The sequence below is a fragment of the Rattus rattus genome, chromosome 7 (assembly GCF_011064425.1).
Source record: "Rattus rattus isolate New Zealand chromosome 7, Rrattus_CSIRO_v1, whole genome shotgun sequence".
Lineage (NCBI taxonomy): Eukaryota > Metazoa > Chordata > Mammalia > Rodentia > Muridae > Rattus > Rattus rattus.
In genome coordinates this window covers 89,497,549-89,513,558 of record NC_046160.1, presented here as the reverse complement: position 1 = coordinate 89,513,558, position 16,010 = coordinate 89,497,549, and the positions used below count along the sequence as shown (strand labels likewise).

At 43.0% G+C, this 16,010-nt stretch overlaps 1 protein-coding gene and 1 pseudogene across 1 annotated transcript in view; one reads left to right on the top strand and one right to left on the bottom strand.

The window, feature by feature from the left end:
- The window catches only part of Rhoj (ras homolog family member J), an 85,212-nt gene that overhangs the window by 52,436 nt on the left and 16,766 nt on the right, over window positions 1-16,010 (bottom strand). The window lies entirely within an intron of this gene.
- On the top strand, window positions 11,505-13,006 carry LOC116905567 (annotated as a pseudogene).

Below are 16,010 nucleotides of genomic sequence, written 5' to 3'. Positions count from 1 at the left end.
CTTGCATCATTTCCTGCCTCATGCACGCCAGCATCTTAACCACCAACTGTCACCTTTCTGAAGCTTCATAACGATCAACCCCAGCCAAGGTCTTATGAGCAGTCAACACATGGTCATCCCACCTATGGGTGTTTGGTGTCATTTACTCCTTCCTGGATGTGGGAAATTGACCGTAGTCAGGGGAAACACAGTTTATAAGAGGAGCTATTTCTGAAGGACAAAGCAGTTTGATTGATTACATCTAGCACACGGACAGAACAAACAGTAGCAGAAGCCACTGCTGTCTGCCAGGTGCTCCCACATGGGTGGCTGGGCTGGCTTGACTTATCCTCAGAAGCTCAAGAAAAAGTGTGTGTCATGTGTGTTTTACAGATGGAGAGACTAGCTAGAGCCGAGAGAGGAGACAACTGGACTAGAATCTAACCTCCTGAGTTCCAGGGTTGAGTATTGAGGTGGATTTGATTCCCAATCCGTCTTCCTGACTGTGGATTCCGCCCCCCCATGTCTCCAAGGAAAACCATGGTGAAGTGGAAACTTCAGGGTTCTTTGGAGAGTCAGTGGTGTTGGATGGTGTTTTGCTAGGGCAAGCACCTGAAGGAGTGTTTTCCTGATGTGGACACAGGTAAAAGACTAAGGCAGACTCCAGAAGAAACATTTCACTGAAGCATACACAGGAGGAGGATGTTCTGCTAAAGCAAGCACGTGAAAGGACATGTGATGGATTCTTTGCATGTATTGGTCTGCCTTACATTTTATAGTTGAGCTCCATTTGTTGGGACACTGCAGACTCTGGCTGACTGGATGCACATGCTGAGGCAAGACCTGTGCTGAGGCAAGGCATGCGGAGGACACGTGATGTTTAAGGCATATAAATACGACTCTACAGAGTGACAGGAGCAGAGCTTGGCTTGCTGGTATGACCAGCTGCGCAATGCTTGTGCGTCTCAAATCTCTGCTGATCTCACTTCCCTGAGAGAGGCACAGCTGGAAACTTCTCCTGGTGTCCCTCCGGGTCCCTCTGGCTGACTTGAGCTGAGGCTGAGGCCAGGCTGTTTCTGTTAGGTCGTGTCACCACTGCTGCTAACCCGACTCTATTAGACTGAGCTGCTGGTATATCCGTGAGGTGTTTATGTCGAGCTGCCGCTGCCTGCTAACCTGTGAACTGAACTGCAGATTTCCAGTCACAGATGGGAATTGCTCCAAAGAACCTTTCTGAACAGGTCTACTCTCCCTAACCCTTCCTTTCCTTTCCACTACCTCTGGTGGGCGGTGGACTACAAGGGAGGTTTAATCGTTTAAGAACCATCATTAAAAATAAAGTTTGAAAACAGTAACTTACACCACGGTTGAAGCATAATGTGCCGTAAAGAAAGTGATTTTGATTTATTTGTTTAGCTGTGAAGGCCATGAAGCAAGGTGTTGTGGTTCATTAGTGGTTTATGGAGCTGGTAAATTTGTTTGTGTTTATCCATGTTTTTGCTCAATATTCCTTATAAAGGACTCAAAACCAACAGAGGGAAAAGGTAGGAATGAAGACAAATAATTTTTGGAGCAAAGAATCAATATATAAAAATGACTAGGAAATCAAAGGATTTTATTCTTATAAGCTTTCATTCATGAAATTCAAAAATAATTGTTAAGACTTTTAGACATTTTTATTTTATCTTACTTTATTTTTTTCAAGACAGGGTTTTCTGTGTATCCCTGGCTGTCCTGGAACTCACTTTGTGGACCAGGCTGACTTTGAACTCAGAGATCCACCTGACTCTGCCTGCTGAGTGCTGGGATTGAAGTTGTGTGCCCCCACTGCCTGATTTTTAGATACTTTTTAATGTTGATGATGTGGGCCCTCGTTTACACAGATTATGAAGGAGCTCGTGGTGTGTGTATGTGTGTGTGTGTGCGTATGTGTGTGTGTGTTTGTGTGTGTGTAGGTGTGTGTGTGTGTGTGTGTGTGTGCATATGTGTGTGTGTTTGTGTGTGTGTGTGTGTGTGTGTGTGTGTGTGTGTGTGTGTGTGTGTGTATGCGTGTGTGTGTGTGTGTGTTTAGGGTGTCTGTGTGTGTGTGTGTGTGTGTGTGTGTGCATGTGTGTGTGTTTTGTGTGTGTGTTTTAGGTGTGTGTGTGTGTGTGTATGTGTGTGTGTGTGTGTGTGTGTGTGTGGTGTGTGGTGTGTGTGTATATGTGTGTGTATATGTGTGTATGTGGTGTGTGGTGTGTGTGTGTATATGTGTGTGTTTGTGTGTGTATGTATGTGTGTGTGTGTGTGTGTGTGTGTGTGTGTGTGTGTGTGTGTGTGTGTGTGTGTGTATGTGTGTGTGTGTGTGTGTGTGTGTGTGTGTGTGTGTGTGTGTGTGTTTGTGTGTGTGTGTGTGTGTGTGTGTTTGTGTGTGTGTGTGTGTATGTGTGTGTGCATGTGTGTGTGTGTGTGTGTGTGTGTGTGTGTATGTGTGTGTGTGTGTGTGTGTGTGTGTGTGTGTGTGTGTGTGTGTGTGTGCATGTGTGTGTGTTTGTGTGTGTGTGTTGTGTGTATGTGTGTGTTTGTGTGTGTTTTGTGTGTGTGTGTGTGTGTGTGTGTGTGTGTGTGTGTGTGTGTGTGTGTGTGTGCTCATGTTGAATGTCTTCCTTGATTGTGATCCACCTTATTTTTGAGACAGACTCTTATTGGTTGGTCTGGAGCTCGCTGTTCTGGCTGGACTGGCTTGTCAGTGAGCCAAAGAAGATCTGCCCATCTCTGCTTTCTCTTGAGGCATGAGGATTCTAGCTTTTTTTGTTGGGGGGGGGTGCTGTAGGTCTGAACTCAGTTCTTCATTTTTGTATAGCAAATACTTTAACCACTGAGCCATCTCCACATCACCCAGCACAAAATGATTTTGGAGGAGGGTGAAGCAATGTGATTAGATTTCTTTGTTTTGTTTTTAAACAACCAAATACGATATTCAATCAAAAAGAAAGGGCAAATAGTTGTTCAGATGAAGATAATAAGGAAGGAAAAGAATCATTTAAAACTAGTTATGGGGAAATTCCCTAGGGAAACTCGGGCATCAATTGAGTGACGGTAACCTGCATGGCTTTATATGAAAGACAACATCTGCTCTTATGAAGGTCTCCACAGAGTCAGAAGAATTTCTCTCTATGTGCCAGTCAGGTGTGCGTGTGTGTGCGTGTGTGTGTGTGTGTGTGCGTGTGTGTGTGCGTGTGTGTGCGTGTGTGTGCGTGTGTGTGCGTGTGTGTGCATATGTGTGTGTGTGTGTGTGTGTGTGTTTTATGTGTGTGTTTATGTGTGTGTTTGTGTATGTATGAGTGAGTGTATCTATGTGTGTATGTATGTGTGTGTATGTGTGTGCATGTGTATGTGTAAGTGTGTCTCTCTGTGTGTATATGTGTGTGTGTGCATGTGTGTGTGCTTCTGTGCATGTGTGTGTGTGTGTCTCTGTGTGTGTATGTGTACATGTGTATGTATATGTGTATCTATGTGTATATGTATGTGTGTGCATGTGTATGTATGTGTATATTGTCTCTGTGTGTGTGTATTTATGTAGCTTGTACTCACCAACTGCTCTATTCTGTTCCCTGTCATCTGAGTAGTTTTAAACTTTCCCAGACATCACCATCACTTCCACTACCACCCCTGCACTGTTTTCTTTTTCCCACGCACTGTATTTTCTAAAAGAGGGCCAGGGGCAGTCTTTAGAAACCCAGTTCATGGCCTTAGGTCATTAGATTTCAGCAGCTGAGAGGAGGGAGAATCACATTGAAGATGAAGACTGCTGTTCCTCTGAACAACACAGGCCACATTCTGTTAAGTGTCTCAAAGGGAAGGTGGTCATTAGCATGTGAAGGGCAATAGTAAGATAGTTCATGATCCTTAGCCCCAGCTGTGGCTTCTAGGATTCTGCTGGTGTTACTGGCAGGAGAACATTTGCAGATATACTCTAAGTCCCTAACCAGTTGCTTTTGTAATAGAGAGATGATCCTGACCCAACCACACCATCCCTTTAAAAAGCAGAGCATTTCCTGAAGCCAGTGGGAGAGGGAGAAAGAGGTTTGACGCATGAAAAGAGTTTAATAAGCAGGAAATATCCATTGCTGCTTTGGAAGGCAGAGGGGATTGTGCGTCATGGGCTGTGGGTGGTCTTGAAAACTAAGACCAGACCTTGGCTACCAGTCATCAAGGAAGCAAGTACCCCAGGGCTACAATCACTAGGAACTGAAGTTGAAGTAAAAGAAAGCTCTTGGTAGCAAATTCACCTCCAAAGTCGCCATGTGGGAGCCAAGGTGCCTGAGAACTTGACTTTGCTCTAGAACGCCTCAAGTAGAAAAGCTATTCATGCCTGCTGAACGTCTGACAACGTCCCATTTCAATGACCATTCCTCTACTTCCTTTCTGTTTAAAACAATTCAGACTCAAGTAACCTGGACTAAGTTTGTAGATTTGTCTATGAAAATATCATGGAGTATTTTGCTTTTCAGTGGAAGCAACTCATTTCCCACTGGCTTTTCTCTTTTGTACACACATATTGAGCATAAGTAAGCCCTGGGTCAGATGGTTGTTGATGATTCCTTCTCTGTGGAGTTCCTAGTAATATTTTAGTGTAGGGCAAGGAAGTCATTATAGTTATATGGTAGACTTTTTGATAGTTAAGAAGGCCACGTGCACATGTAGGAAAAGAAGACAGCCCTTGGTGATTGCTTTGGAGAGATTCTGGAGAAAAGGTAGACAATCAATATGCCATGGAGGTTTTCTAAAATTGTGAAATCTGAATGCATAGTCAGGGTTGTGAGTAGGACATAGCACGCTGGGTGGGTATTCATGCAATGAATATGGCTCTTTTGTACCAGGTTCCTCATTCATCCTGTTTCAACTTCCAACAGGTAACTGGCCTTCGTGCCTTCTTTAGTTTTTCAAATTTTTAAAGTAGTACGGGCTGCTGTTATGTTTACGTTTTGTTTTAATCTCCTCTTACACATACTTGGCAGCCACTCCTTTTTTTCTGTAGCTTGGTGGTTATACATGGCCTTTTATCCTAAGCTCCCCCAATCCTCAAGGTGCTTGCTTGTGCTTCCCTCCACCTCTCTGTGCATGACTCAATGTTTGGGGTCAAAGTTTTCTTGTTATTTTGACAATTGTCTAATTTACAATTTTTTTTTAATAAAAACTCTTTCGAAAGGCCAAATTTGGTCCTACAGGCGTGCACATACAAGTGGCGTTAAGTGGATTCATTGGTTTTAAAAAAAGAAGACATGGAGTTGGGGTGGGAAAGTAGTGTATTGGGGAATAGGAGATAAATTGTAGAGGGGTGGGTGAGTCGCTTTGATCAAAATGCATTGCAAGTGCATTACATTCTTAACCAATGTTAAACACTGTTCAAGACTGCCATCACCTTGTACCCCTCATAGAACATTAAATAACGATAACAACTTCAGTGGAAGTATTCCTCGTCTTTCTCCATTAAGCATAATCCCAACTTTTGACCTAGTGGATAGCAAGAAAACGCCTATACTTTCAAGTTGTCTATTGCTGTGACAAGCCACACCCAAAATTTGTGACTTAACACAACAGCTGCTTCTGTGCACTGACTAGGTTCCTCTGGGCGGGTTTTCTGCCTCTCACTGAGTCAGTAAGAAACTGGGGGAGGGGACAGGGCTGACTGGAGCAGAGCATCCGAGATAGTTCACTCTAAGCCAATGGTTCTCAACCTTCCTCACTCTGCAACTCTTTAATACAGTTTCTCAGGTTGTGGTGACTCCAACCATAAAATTATTTTGTTGCTATTCCATAGCTGCAGTTTTGCTACTGTTGTGAAACATAATGTAATTCTCCGGTGTGCAGGGTATCTGATATGAGACCCTTGTGGAAGGGCCTGTTGACCCTCAGGTGGGTGGCAAGCCATTGGTTGAGAATTGCTGCTCTAAAGTATGATAGCGGGCATGGATTTTCACTTGGTAGCTCAGCTGATATTATTGATTATAGAGTCTTAATTCTCATTTTCATCTTTCTATATGGCACAGGGTTGAGCGCTGAGGTACAAGCAGGTGGGAAGCCTGGGATCGGAAGTATAAGAAAATCCATTTCTCTGCTTGATGGTCACCCTCACTTGGAGGCTTTCTGAGCTGGTTCAAAACGTGTTGGCTTCCGGTAGAGGTAATCCAGCAGTGCAATGTATGGAAGCATGAGCTGTCAATAAAATGCTGCTGGCCTATTAGCTTAGAAGGGAAATAGGAGGTGGGATTTCCGACAGAGAGGGGATTTCTAGGATAGAGTCATGTACACGTATGAAGCTGAGGAGAGGTAACTAAGCATGCTGACGACATAGAACAGTTTACACGGGTTAAATAAGGTAGAGCCAGCAGGAATGAGCCAAAGCTTTAGGCCTAGGCATTCATAATTGATTAGGTCTCAGGAGTTATTTTGGATACTTGGGCTCAGGTGGTTACAGCTTCTCCTTGATTATCTTTGGATATTACTGCCCTATCTCCAGCGCTGAGGAGGAATCTTAGAATACGGCCCCTACTCCGTACTTAGTCAATGATTCTTTTGGTCTGCTTATTAAATATATGGAATAAATCTTTCTTGCACGTGGCCTCTGAGTTGATGCTTACTAGGGTTTTATATAAACAAAATCACAGATCTGTTTCAAGGATTCCATGTATTTGGATATTAGTATTATGCTTATTACCCAAAAAGAGATTGACTTGATTGGACTTTCCTACAATACCTTTGAGGGTTTTTTTTTTTTTTTTGGATTAGCTTTTAGCTCTTTAACACATTCCTTTCATTCTTGTCTAGAAATACTTAGGTTTAGACTTTTTCTTTTCTTGTTTTAAATGATCCCTGTACTTTACTTGCCATAGTGAACCAAGAATCCCTTGAGTAATGTGTTCATATCTACTTATCTCTTTATTTCCTCTAGGTTTTGATTTTGATGGTTGATAGTGGCTTAGACTGTGAACTGAGAGCTCTAACTAATTTCTCATTGTGACTTTAACCCTGTGGTATTATAAAGTGTTCTTTCCTTCCCCTGGGCACATTTTGATATGACTTTTTCTGTGTTTGATGTAGTAGTAATCGTGTACCCTTTCCTCTGTCACTATAAAATATTTCCCAGTGAGTTTCTTTTGTGTATACCTTATATATACATAATGGAACTGGGCTTTACTTTGCTCTTTAATCAGATTTTTAAATAAAATAGTTTATTTAAATGATTTTTATTTATTGAAAGAACAGTTGTGATTGGTCTTAATTCTGTCAGGGACCCTTGGGTCTTACTGAGTTGACTGGAAACGTGTTGTCCCATACTCCCCCTCCTTGGCTACCTTTGGATGTCATGTCCATCATCTCTAGCCCTGTGGACAATCTTCAGACACAGCGCCCCCTGTCCCCCTTAAGTGATTGGCCCTTCTAGTGTGCTCATTGGAAACTATCAGTCTTTAAAAGTTTTAGGATTTGTGTCGATGTTAATGGTTTCAAATTAACTATCCCTGTGAAGTCTTTAAAAAGGTACACTCATCTCTTTTATTCTGAGCCTTTGTTCTTGAATAATATTATTTTTATTTATTCCATGTCATTATTTTGGCTTTATTAGTTGAAAAATTAAGGTGGAAATTTTTTTTTATATATTGTGTCTTTCTTCTATTCACTTGTGTGTTTTCTTTATATATTATAAACACATTCATGTGTTATTTCATACACCATCTTCTTTGTACTCATCCTAAAATGTTTATGCTAACAGTTATTTATGTTTTTAAAAATATCTTCAGGTTATACTGCTTCTGTGTTTCTGTGGGCTTTTTGCTTCGGTGGCATCACCAATTGTATCTTCCCTTTTCTGGGGGCTGTTTCTCTTTCCAGCTCTTTCTTAGTTCTGACAGCCAGTGCAGTGTCTTTTCCAGTTGTCTTGTCATTTCTGCGTTGAGTTCTTGTGCTTTTCTTCATGACCCTTTGTCATTCAGAGGCTGTCCCATTAAGTTTTCCCAAGTCATAGCAAAATATTTGTTCACAGTGTTCATCTCCAGCGGCATATTACTTCTCTAGGCAGGAAGCCTCATCGGGTAATGCATTTAGGAAACAACTGTGATTTGCTTAGTTTTGAATTGCAGTTTTACATTTGTTTATTTAATTTGGCATTTGTGTGTATGGACTGCATGTGTGGATGTCAGAAGACTTTGCAGGAGTTGCTTCTCTCCTTCCATCACGTGGGTCTTAGGGATAGAAGTCACGCTGTCAGACTTGGTGATGGGCACCTCTACCCGCCAAGCCATCTTGCTGCTCCGTCCCCACTTGCTTCTTCTGACATCTTTGCATGTGTGGTAGTTTCTTCTAAGTGTTGGTGATGGCATTAGGAAATGAAGTTCTCTGTATAAGCTATTAGTAACTGGTTACTAAGAAAATAAAAGGCTTGTTTTCTAGCTGTTACAGAGACTCACATATTCCAGCAAATGTCTGCATCATTCTCCCCATGTCTATGGAAGCTGTGGATATTTGAGAGATTAATCTTTTTTCTGAAATCCTTTATGTTAATTGGATATAGTTCTTTTCTCTACCAGATGTGTCCTTCACCCCTGGAATCCATCCATCCAACCACCTATCATGCATCTATCAATCTAATTTTGGTTTGGTTTGAGACAGGGTCTCAATTTCTAGCCAAGACTGTCCTGTAACTTCCTATGTAGCTCGGGTTGGCTCCAGACTCTGACCCCTCTACCTTTGCTTTCTTAGCGCAGGGACTATAGGTGTGTGACACCAATACCTGGCTCATTCTATGGCTTCTGAATTTTGTTCAGTGTTAGCCCAGACCCTCATTCTGAGATCCTCATATTAACCCCCAGCCATAGTCAGTAGCCTCTGAACACCATCACAGTTTTGGGTTTGGTTGTGGTCAGTCTTCAAGGAACATGTGTCCATGCTGTATATGTTTGAAGTGGAAACTTCTGGTTTCTTTGGAGACTCAGTTGTTTCACGTGATGTCTTTCTGGAAACTATCTTCTGAGAGGATGTTTTGCTGAAGCAGGCATATAAAAGGATGTTTTGCTGAGAATAGACACGTGGTGTTTTTTCTGGAATCTGCCAGGTGAAAGGTCGTGTGATATTTGGCTGGAGCAGACTCGTGAGAGGGCATTGGTTCACCTTGCAACTCTTTGCTGGTTCTTGTTAGGCTTCGCCGAGTCCGGTCTTTGGTGATGACATTCTTCCAATGGTTCTCCTGGCTCTCTCTGCTGATCCTTGCGTGTCATGACTTCATGGAAATGCACCAAAGAACTTCTGGTAGTATTCCAGCTGCTTCTTGCTGCTTCCATGGACTCACGTTGATTGGCGGAGCCTCACTGTTTCTCCTGGGTGGAGCCACTCCTGCTATTTGTGTTCGGTGTTTTGCTAGGGGACCAGACTGTTGACAGCAGAGATTGGAACTGCCCCAAAGAACTATTTCTAAACAGGTCCACAACCCTTATTTCCTATTAACCTATTTTCTTTTCCCTTGCCTCTGGTGGGTGGTGGGCTAGAAGGAGGTTGAAGTGTTAAAGAACCATAATTAAAGTAGATTTTGTAAAACCCAAGCCTACATGTATGACCCTCTCATAAACTTCTCAGGAGTTATCTCAGTGTGAGGTTCACTCTCATAATGTTTCAGCTCTTTCTAACCTTTAAGTTATGGCCAAACACAGTCATCATAATGCCCATGTCACTTATTTTATTTCATCTTATCATACACATTCTTCTCATCTTGAGTTATCACCAGGATGAGAACCTCGTGATAAGACATGTACAGAGAGAGAAGAGAGACTGTGCCACCTGTTACTGCAGTTATTCTTGTCATCGTGTGTGTATTTATAAATTAAACTTCACCATTGGCGTGTTTTTATAGAAAAAGACGTAGCTATTACAGGTTTGTATTATCTGTAGTTTTAGGCACCGATGGCTCAGAACCAGTCCTTCACAGATAAGAGGGAATACGTTATAGACGCTCTGTGCTTGAAAGAGACTCAACCTAGAGCTTTGCTCATTTTGTTCTCCTTGTCTGAAGCGCTCTGAGGCTCTCGGAGTCCTGTACATGCTAATCACCCCAGTCCCCAACTCTGCCATGAGGCAGTAAAATGCTTGAGGGATAGTATCAGCAGTAAATAGTACAATTGCAATCGTGTCTTTAGAATAGAGTATTTTAATATCCAAATATTCTATTGTGAGTCTTTTTAAGGTCATGAAAATGGATTTACATGACTGACTAGAAATGATTGTTGGTGCTGAGGCTGGGCGACATTTGTTGTGGGAATTCCTGCTTCCCCTGCTCCTGAGTTAATGCCAACAGCTCTAAGGTATTTCTACCCATAAAAGGCGCAAGAAGACTGCTGTAAAAGTGGCAGCGTTGTAGCAGCAACCTTCTGGTCTATGTCCATATTGCTATGCATTTGCGAAAGAACACGGAAGATGAACTACGTTCTTAGACATGTAGGGGAGAGGGTGCCCTCAGTTTCATGATTTGGCTGTAGCTTGAAGTTAATTATACATTATGCCATTCCACGCTTCTGGCACATTTAATAAATAAAGTGATTTATTTTGCAATAAAAAACAATAATATCTGGTGATGTTTTGAAACACATCAAACACTTCCACGTACAGTCTGTCATCTGTGATTTGTGGGGGACACTTGGCTAACACAGATAGATGGTCAGTGACCTCTGAGGTCCTGTTTTGTCAATGGAGATAGATAACTTGCTAGATGCTTGATTTCAATGCAAAACTATACTAGAGACTGTTATGGTAATAAGCTCAACAGAATGTTTTTAGAGGCTCTCAGTGTTGAGAGAAACTGGACTATGGAGGACTATACAGACTTTTAAAGAACGTTTATGAGCAATATCCTTTCCTCAGAACTAAAGCACACCATGGTCTCCTTTTAAGGAGGCTGAGTCCTAACCTGGAAAGGCAGCGTTTGCAGGGATACTGTCCATGCTTGGAGAAGATGCTGATGTACTCCTTGTCTCACTGAAAGTTGCAGCTCCCTTGTCCCCACCTCTTTTTGTCTCAGTCTCTTTCTTGGCTCCCTTCTTTCTTCTTGTCCAAGCATCCTCTCCCACCAACACCCTCACACACTCAGTGAGGAACAACAGCAAAGTGAACTGTATTTACTTTGGTGTCCTGAAAGTTCGGGGCTGGGGTATTCATGTTGAAAACAAATAAACTGTGAGATAGTTTTAAGTTATAAGTCGTTCAGAACTTTTCTATGAAACTTCCAAGGTAGCCATCTCCTTGTAAAGAAAAGATAGGGAATACTGGATTTTGGGGGTGGAAAGACTGGAAATCACAAACTTACTAGATGAGCCCCCACCCCAGGGTAGCTTTGTAGCTCACTTGAGACTAGAGAAGAGTCAGGCAATCTCTAAATACATCAGGCATACATTGAGAGGTTGGATGGAGAGAAGAGGAATGTTATTCACAACATTCATAAAGATTCATACTCTGTCCATGGGGGATTTAATGAAGAGAAGGTAGGTGGAGTCCTAATCATAATGAGGTCAGTAGGTCCTGCCAGAATCAATAATCCATTGGCTGATTTTCATTTCCGGTTTTTCACCTGCAGCCACCAGAGAGCTCAGAGTATGGAGGAAGAGCCCTTAGAATGAAGAATGCAGATAATTTCTACCTGAGATGGCAGGAAGATAAGCCCAAGGGTGAACTTAGTGTCCATGAGCATTCTCCTGCCTTTGTTCTCTCGGACTCACGGTCATCAGAAGAACAGGCTGGTTTCATTATGGACTGAGATCACTCATGCCAGGGTCAGATTCTTGGAAGGGAGATGCCGTCACCCTAAACTGTGTACCAATATCACTGGGAACCTTCTAATTCAATCTACAGCTTTATATCAAGACTTATTTTTGAACTATATTAGCCAGGCTGACTTAAAACTTAAGAGCTCAAGCCATTCTCCTGTCCCAGTCTCCTAAATAACAAAAACTGTAGTTAGGTGCGTGCTGCCTTGGTTGGCTCCATCGTTCCTGAGATTAGGATAACGTTTCTGGCCACGTCTATGGGAACAGCACAATACAGTCCTCATCGCCAGGATATCTGCTACATTCCTGACAGGAGAGGACGTGCTGTATTCTTTTTCACCAGTCTTCTGGCGTCAGAAATATAATCAAGAGAATGACCCCATCTACCCCTAAAACGGTGCCGAGAGAACGATAGTAAAGACGTTACCAAGTGCCAAAGACACAGCGCGTGGCTGTGGAAAGGCCTTGCCTATTGGCGGGATAGCCTGCAGAGGGCGGAAAAGCTGCCATGTGAAGAATGTGCCGGTAGCTGAGGGCAGCAGAAAAGGGGGCTTAGAAGACTAGGGGGGGAATCTTACTGTGTCAAGAGTTTCAGTCCTGCTCTGTAGCCCGCCATCTCTAAGGGAGGCACCTGTTCTGGTGGTATAGAGTGCATGTACCTGGGCAGGGGAAAGTAGGAAGAGGAGGAGGAGGAGGGGAGCAGGTCTGAGGACCAGAAGCTTCGAGACGCACCTGGTGGTGAGCATCGCTAGGAAGAGGAGAAGGCAAGGATAGGCCCAGGAGTAATGACGTCCAAAGTCAACAAGTCATACTGGATCTCATTGTGGAGAAAGAAAAGGCAAGAACAAAAGAAACAAACAACAACAACAACAAAACAAACAAACAAACAAACAAACAAACAAACAAACAAACAAAAAACCCCAAAAGGTGGGAAAGCATCCAAACAAAGTGAGGAAGAATCCCAGCATCTGGAAGAGGTTGAAAACAGGAAGCCTGGGGAAAATGTCAGGAGTCGTCAGGTGATTTGTGCCTAACTTTCTATGGGCCATACCTAATAGACATGTTGATCACGGTGAAGGGGGAGAGGATGTTGGGAGATTTGTACGGCAGGTGCCGGAAGCCAAGAGAAAGACTAAGGAGCAACAGATGAGGCCTTACATGTGTTTCCGAACCCGGAACCTGACAATCATTATGACTTTTGCCTCATACCATTAAATCTAAGGTTTTCTCTGAGCTCATAAAATGGCCTCTGTTTTACAAGCTTGTATTTAGTGGGGTATATTTTCTGTAAACTTTTGGTGTTTCCACTTAACGGTCTCTACATAAACATTGTTTAATCGTTGCATTGAATTCTCAACATTCCTATCAGCATGGCAATTTAACCCAGTTTAGAAAAAAGATCCTTTTCATAATTTGAAATTAATAAAGCAAATTTAAAAAGCATAAAAGGTCTCAGTACACCAGTGTAGATCTTAAGATGGAGTTTGTTGATAAGTATTTGTTTTACTTTTGAATCTGCAGTTTTTAGCCACTGACGGATAGTATGTATAAAAGAGGAAGGAATTTGGAAGCCAAATTAAAATGGCATCCATTATGCTCCAGAGAACCGTTGGATGTTTTATAAGAACACCTGTTCCCCTAGTTCCCACTGTGTGACAGACCAGGTTCTCTAGGCAGATCCTGCTTTCTGAAGCACTTCTCTTGGACAAGGAAATTGGGCTTCCAACAACATGAACTTTGTGTATGGCTTTTGGAAGGTATATATAGAATCTTGTTTCTTAGACAAGAGCAGGAGTTTGGGAACCAATAGAAGCCGGTAAGGATTATAAATGATTTTGTTGTTTTTTTAAAGCTGGCTCTTTGTATGTGGCTCAGGCAGGCCTTGAACTACTTGTACCTCCTGAGTGCTCACAGGTTTGAGTGCCACCTAAAGGATTTAGTGGGAAAGTGCCATGGGTGTGGGGCTGGAAGAACTCTGCTCTTGAATAATCACAGAGAACATGTTTACTTAATTTTCTTTCCCGTACATTTGATTGACATTTCTCCAGGAAAAAGTCATGCTATTTCTCTTGAATTCACCAAAGAAGAAATCTGCTTCTCCTCATTCCCCTCACATCATGGTGTCATTTCCATAACCGAATTTCTGTCCTCCTCATGGATACCATTAAAATATATCTGGAGTTCCCTTTTCCTTGATAAAGGATCAAATTTAAATAGTATTAGCATGAAATCCGGCAGATCAGGAGCTGCTCTTAAGTGGATACAGCATACATGTTGCTCTCTATCTTTTTCTTGGCAGAGGAAATCTCCTTTGTGTGAACTCACCAGTAAGAGGCACGACAGGGACAGAAAAAGTCTTCACGCGCAAATCAGAAAGTTCTGAAACTTTCAAGGAAGGAGTGGAAGAGCTCCCTTTTAAAGATGGCATCAGGTTGAGCAGTAGTGGCGCAGGCCTTTAATCCCAGCATTTGGGAGGCAGAGGCAGTTGGATCTCTGTGAGTTCTACAGAGCGGGTTCTATGACAGCTGGGCTATACAGAGAAACCCTGTCTTGAAAAACACACACACACACACACACACACACACACACACACACACACACACACACACGAGAGAGAGAGAGAGAGAGAGAGAGAGAGAGAGAGAGAGAGAGAGAGAGAGACACAGAGAGAGAGAGAGAGAGAGAGAGAGAGAGAGAGAGAGACACACACAGACACAGACACACGGGGGGTGCTTAGATGAGGGAGGGAGGGAGGGAGAGAGAGGGGGTAGAGAGAGAGAGAGCATAAACTAAAAGAATCAAGGAAAACAAATACAGTTTTTCAGAAACTATGGAGGAGACAAAGTGTGACTGTGTATACCTTCAACCCTAATCCTAGCTTCAACCCTATACCTAGCATTCCACAGGCAGGAGGATCAGAGTTCAAGACCAACCCGGGCATGTCGGTGCATGTTTATAATTGCAACTCTGGCACTCTGGAAGCCCAGGCATGAGGATTGCTGGCCAAAGCCTTATACAAAGAGCCAGTCTCAAAACCAAAGCAAACCGGGAGGAGAAAAAAAACATATAAATTAAATTCTTTTGAGTGAGAAGCTTTATTTGGAAGTTAAGTTGACAATCTGCAAAGAAAAAGAAAAATGGCAACATCTTTGCTGTTGTTCAGTCAGCTCTTTTCAGGGAAAAAAATGGGGTCATTCTGTGGGCAGATCCTTCCCATCTGCAGAATGCTGTATTTCATGCTCCTCCCAGCCCTGAGTTATTGCAGGGCTCGAGGGAGTATCCAGATTTGGGCTTTTAAATTGGAGCCAAGGATCAACAGAACTTCTTCCTTATTTCTCAGGAAACCAGTTTCTAAAGTGTTCGTGAGATGGTAAGTGTTGGGGAAACCGAGGCAGCAATGACACCCCAAAGAAAAACTCTGATGACTTTGTCAGCTTCTGATGACGAGGAAAGCTTCCAATCATACGGCTGTACCAAGAGCGGTGCGTGGATAGATCTGTGCCATAGCCTCTGTGGTCCCTCAGTTATTTTAAGAGCTAGCTCTTGAGCATCCATTTGCATTTGGGAAGTCACTCACATCTGGAAATGGGCCCAGTACTAATAGATTTCTTTTTAGCTGTGGGTACTATTTCTCTTAAAGTTAGTTGACGGTGTGGCAGGGTCCAAAATGACCCATGGTCTTTTGTGGGCTCCCCAGGCTTGTTTCTATCATTGAGACTCAGGAGGATAGCTTTCCCTCCAGGAACTTCCCCTCAGCCAGGTATGGTGGGTGGAGAGGCAACAGCTACTCCTACAGGCACACCGCCACCCCCAGGCCCACTTTGACCCAAGGCGCAGTTCTGTCAGAGAACAGGACCATGCTTTCCCTTGGCCCTGAGTAGGTCTGGATGGATTAAGTCAGGCCCACTGCATTTACCAGATGTGGAGGAATGTAGAGAGGTACCATGGACGACCCTGAGTGTTAAAATACTGATGGGTCTGGCCAGGCAGGATATGTCTGCTTTTGCAAAAGTGGCTCGGCTATGATGGGTAAAACCAACAGCCTTTTTATTGTGCTTAAGGTCTGTTTCACAGTGGGGAGTTCATATATGGTCCTGTGAACCAGAATAAGAACTTGAGACTGGGGAAGTCACAGGTCCCAGTGGGAAGCAAGTTCTATGGTTTTGCTAGATGCATGTGGTGTGTCTGTTCAGACCGCATTTAAAATGTGTGTTGACTGCTATAGGTGAGCACTGTGGTCAGCCT